The sequence below is a fragment of the Phasianus colchicus genome, chromosome 3 (genome assembly GCF_987193195.1).
Source record: "Phasianus colchicus chromosome 3, bPhaCol1.hap1.1, whole genome shotgun sequence".
NCBI classification, from domain to species: domain Eukaryota; kingdom Metazoa; phylum Chordata; class Aves; order Galliformes; family Phasianidae; genus Phasianus; species Phasianus colchicus.
The window spans coordinates 16,660,257-16,665,617 of record NC_143438.1 but is presented as its reverse complement, the minus strand read 5'-3'; the positions used below and the strand labels follow the sequence as shown (position 1 = coordinate 16,665,617).

The following is a 5,361-nucleotide window of genomic DNA, read 5'->3' as shown; positions in this document are numbered from 1 at the left end:
CACTTCACATGTTAATTAATATGAGAATAGTCCAAAAGAAAATGGCTTCAAAGCCAAGATGAAGAGCCTCACAATATCCTACACAACTTCTTTTCTGAAATTAAGAACTTGGCAGCTAACTGCATTTCAGTAAGGGCATTTCTGAGCTGTGTATTGTAATGTTCTATTTAATTTTTTTTTGCAAATCCATTAGTGTTGTAGAGACAATCAAGCTAAGACAGTGTAAATCGTCACACATATTACAGTGTTCAATTTCATTTTGTCACTTACAGCTGCTGATAGTTTTGGATCCAGTATATTTGAAGAAGCTGCTGCTGATGGTAATAAAGAAAGTAATCCACTAGTCTGAACCTCAGATGCCAAGATATATTTACAAGGTTAATCATTTTTTTATATTGTATGCACACATTGATTTTGTTTGAGTAGTACATAGAGTCAATGCAGAAATTATTGTGATAACACAAATCCTCAAAATGAGGCTTTTTTACAGCCATTTCTCATACTGAAACTGCTTTAAAATTCTTTGCTGCATCACCAGAAGTTTACACAGAAAAAAAAAAACAAAAACAGAACAAACGTTTCCTTCTTTTTCCCCACAGCCCTTACTTCTTTCCTTGCTCTTTAGCTACAGTTCTGAAAATATAACAGTTTTTGCCAGCTCTGCAAGTTCAGGTAAGCAGCTCCAATATGCAGGGAAAAAGGCAAGGCGAACTGCATATACATTATTGTTACAAAAATAATGTACATTGTTCATTTCAGCTCCATTCAAAACACAGAACATCTCACTGGCCCTTGCAAATGGAAATGAAGAAAAAAGAAAGATTTTTTTCCTTTATTATACTTTTTGAGTTGCTGCCAGCATGCAGATTTCAGAAGTAAACGTACATCAAAGACGGTACTTCACTTCTTTTTTTCACCTCGGATTATCTACAGTTATTCTCTCTATAGAAACAGAACTCATGTGTTTTGTAACATGTAACTTTGGAGATAGGATGATTATTGTTAATTATACAGACAAAAAGAAGTGCCACCCATTCCTAAGTCTGCAAGGCATGTTGCGCTCCTGTAAAGGATACCCATGTGGAAGCTGGGGGTTGAAGTATACACTGTCTCCTCTTGATAGGATTTGTCCTTAACAAAGGCATCTGCTCATAAAGATATCAGAAGCTGATCACATCTAGTCTTCTCTTATCATAAGTTTGGTAGGTTTTGATTTTAATATTATCAATCTGATTTAGTCCGGAAAGAAAAAAAAAAAAAAAGGAAATCAGTAATTATTTGGCTAAGAGCATTATTGCTTAAAGAAACATACCACAGTATAAAGCTGTAATGCACATGCAGGCCATCTACTGCTTAGAGAACCCTATATTTGTAAAATAGGCCAGAAACCGATCAGAGGAAGAGTGGGTACACTCAATTGTTGAGTCTAGAAGAAGTGATTACACTGCTAGCCTAGACATTGGAAAGCTAGGCACAAGCCACTGCATCATCACAAGCTTCTATACGATAGGCAAATCACTTCAGCTTGCAAAAGAGACTTAAGCAGAGTATTTCAAATTCTAAACCAGCATCCTGAACATCCCTCTCCTGCCCTTCCCTGGTTCCCTCTCTCACTAATGTATAACCCACTGGTAAGGATGCTCATCCAAGAGCAGGGAGACACAGAGTCCCGTTCTTACTTACAAAAGTGTTTCTGCATATTGTATTAGCCATAACAGAAAAATTGCAACCCATATCTACTCAATAAGCTAATGTTGCTCTCGCTTTTATCCCTTCTCTTCAAGAGGGAAGCATTTTCAATAGAAGCAGATAGTTCCTCAAAGCCAAATATCTTGGGTTTTTCTAGGTAAGTCAGTCTCCTGGAAGATGAGGTTTTGAACCCTTTTCAGCTAACTTTTGCTCCATCCAAGCACTGAACCATAAAAACAGGGAAAGGGGATCTTTCACATCACCATTTCCTTTCTTTTTGTCCTTTTCCCAGTAATTTAGGTGGGAAGCAGGAGCTGCATTCAATTGGCTGAAAGGCAGGAGAGAGAACCAGCGTTGGGAAGAAGCTGCAGGCAGCAAGTATCCTAATTCCAACAGGCATTTCAGGTGCAATATTTGCCCCTTAGATGTTACCGAATTAGTGTCATGCTCACACTGTGCACAGAAACCATGAGGTAGTTAGACCTTGTAGTAACTTGGGCATACAAAAATTCATAAGGATTGAGAACAGAAATTGTGGCAAATCCTATACCTTCTAGATTTTGTCTTGCGCAGTGTTTATCTGGACAGACAGGCTGACTCACGTATGCCTCAAATACCATGTTAGAGACACTACCTCAGGAAAAGACACTTAGTCAAAACAAAATCAGTACCAGAAGCCAACTCACTCTGGTGTGTGACCTGTTTTTATGCATGGATGGCTTATTTGGAGTTTCTCTTCTCCCTCCTCCCACATTATGAAAACAAAGACAACAAAGAGGACAAGCCTTACCCCGTTCTCCCCGTTGGGGCTGCATCTGAACTGCTTGCTATGACTCAAGGGGAGACTTCTCGAGTTATGAAAAAACAAGGCAGTGAGGCCACAGCTCTTCCTTCACCTCATACCTTGCGGCAGCCTTGCAGGGCCAGGGGAGTCAGTTACACAGAGGCACATTCCACTAGAAATTTAAGCTGAAATTAAGTTACTGAGCACTGCTGGAGCAGCACAAATCTGCCTTTAGAGATTTGAAAACATAGCTTCTTATTGTTACATCCCAGTGTTCAATAAATTCTCCTCCAGGGAACACACGCTTCTCTTCTATGCTTTCTATTGTTTGTGTTATCATTTGCTATCTATGCAGCATTATTTATTAGCATCTCACTCTCCCTCTCTCTTATTAAATTAGCAAATACATCTTGCAGAACAAGATGAAGAAAGCTCATTACTCACAACAAGTAGCACACAAAGAGAACAAGCCAGCACTTCTCCAGAGGGCCCTTTATGCTCTCTGACCCATTATGAAGTGGAGCCTCATAAGCACTTAGGCCTAAAGACCAGCTGGTACCACTTAGTCCCTGCTTAAATCTGCTGCTCTGGGATGAAGGTGTTTTTAATTCAGCTTGATGGGGATCTATTATGATAGTATTAGATTAATATGTTTTTATTCATAGAAAATGTACCAACTTTCCTTTTCCTTCTCCCCCTTAATATATATCTCTCTTAATCATTCACCTTCTCTATTACATTAATGATGTACTGGAAAAGAATACCCTTCTCTGTGGTCATGCAGTTAGTCTGTTTTTAAATCAGTAACTGAGTTAATACGGCAAAGTGATTTTCACAGGAGCTTGTCAATTTTGACATTTTCTTACTCTTCCTTTTGTTTGATTCGTACAGCCATTTGTCTTTTTGATGTCATAAAATTTTCCCCACTTTTATTCTAAACCAAATTCTAGCTTTTACTTTATGATACTGAAGTGTTCCGATTAGATTCTCAACTGGTATAAATCAACATCATTCCATAGCTCCATGGCCTTCTCTGGGTTTACCTCCATTATCAGTGTCTTTTGTGTTAGAGTCCAGCCAAAAATAGACCTGCGTGTTAGATTCACCTTATCAGACAAGTAAATTGTCAATGTCATGATTTATCCTGAATAGCAGATGTGTTTTGAAAAGAAGCTTTCTTTAAAATGAGGGGGTTAAAAATGACCTAATATACTGCAGCAAAATACTGAAGACAATCAGTAAGACTGTTATTATTTCTTGAGATGGATGGAAATCTGCTATTTTCTACCTTCTCTTCCAATATCCCAAGAAATAATGATGTGATTTAAGAGCATAAAGCTTGCAGCTCAATTGTCGCAATTTATGTTCCTGTAAACTTAAGGTAAGCCTGAGCGGCCCAATTTTTTTTACTGCTTGTTCTAAAGGATGGCATCTTGAGGGTCATTGCAATTTCCACAATTTCCCTTCCAAATTTTTTTTTTTTTTTTTTTTTTTTTTTTTTTTTTTTAAGTTTTTCACAGGGAAGTGCTGAGATTAACCTCCAACGCAATATACTTGTCTCAAAACTTGACCTCTATAGAAAGAATGGAAGCGTTGCTCAGGGAATAGATACCTTCCACAGTGACACATCTGAAAGACAAACCTCACATCACAAGGAGGTATAATGTATCTGTAAACGTATTTCAACTCTGAAGTGGGAACGGCAAGCAAACCCCTTGCTCTAACCTTTTCTCTTTCTTCACTGGATGTAATGTTTTCAGAGTCTGTTGAGGAGTGTGTCTAATTCATTTTTCCAGCTTAGCGAGACTTGCCCCAAGTCATTTCCTATTTGCTCCCTTGCTGTGAGTGGAGTCACATTCCCAGCGAGAAGTCAGCTCTGTTCCAGTGATTATCTCTGCTGCGTGAGCAAGGCCGGACCCGGGCAATGGCCTGAAAGGATGCCTGCTCATGCTGAGAACATAGTTTAACAGTATGTTAATAAACACACAGGGAACGTGTTATGCAAACAAAGGCATACAGCCCCAAGGCAAATCCCTTATCCCCAGAGTTTCAAAAAAGAGTAAAGCATTTTGGGGGAAACAGGGAACAGTACTACATTTAAGATGCAGCCTCATTGAGAATGCATCCAGGTTGGCAGCGGGGAGAGTTAACATGAAGACACACTGCCTATCATTTTCTTTTCCTTTCCTTTGAAGATCATTAGAGTTAGCATTAAGAGGAGTTATATGGATTAAAGGCAGCTAGGTCTGCTCTCATTTCTTGATGAAACAGTTACCATCACAAAGCAGCAAACCTTCAACTGGCTACTAATTAAATTCCACTGAAGTTCTTAAAATGTGGTTGATTTCAGCTTCAAAACTTCAGTGGTTGCCAGAGACCTTCCACTTATAGGGTAATACTAAAATAGAGCCTCCCTGTTACTGGAACTTCAAAATCTTTTGTACAATCACATTTTGTTCTAATCTGAACTCCAACAAAGGATCAGTGCCTTCTTAAACTCTCTGTATCCCCACCCCAGAACCTGACATGAATTGGAGGAACTGGCACAGATCCCTTTACACAAGCTACAATGTCACTCCCCAACCACACGCCAATTTTACATTCCAGCCACAGTAAGACATGCATTAGAAAGCCTCACATTTTAATATGTCACCACAATACAGAAGGTGCATCTTAAAGGCACTAGGAAAAAAAAAAAAAAAAGAACTCAGAAGTGATAAGAAATATTCATTCAGTAATTGAAGACTGTTTCAATAATCAGAAAAAAAAGCATAGGAAGACTCAGTACTTATACATACTCTCTTTATTCTTCTGTATTTTAGTATACAGATGTTAATGAAAAGAGTCCTCAGGGAGAGGATACATATAATAGCCTCTCAACCTGAAGT

General features: G+C 38.6%; 1 long non-coding RNA gene across 1 annotated transcript; it reads right to left on the bottom strand.

Moving 5' to 3' along the window:
* Window positions 1-374: 374 nt before the first annotated feature.
* On the bottom strand, window positions 375-3,003 carry LOC149918435 (uncharacterized). The gene is made up of 3 exons (XR_016465445.1): window positions 2,918-3,003; window positions 2,480-2,658; window positions 375-1,229 (listed from the first exon to the last, which is right to left on the bottom strand). It is a non-coding gene; the product is annotated as an uncharacterized LOC149918435 (long non-coding RNA).
* Window positions 3,004-5,361: the final 2,358 nt, after the last annotated feature.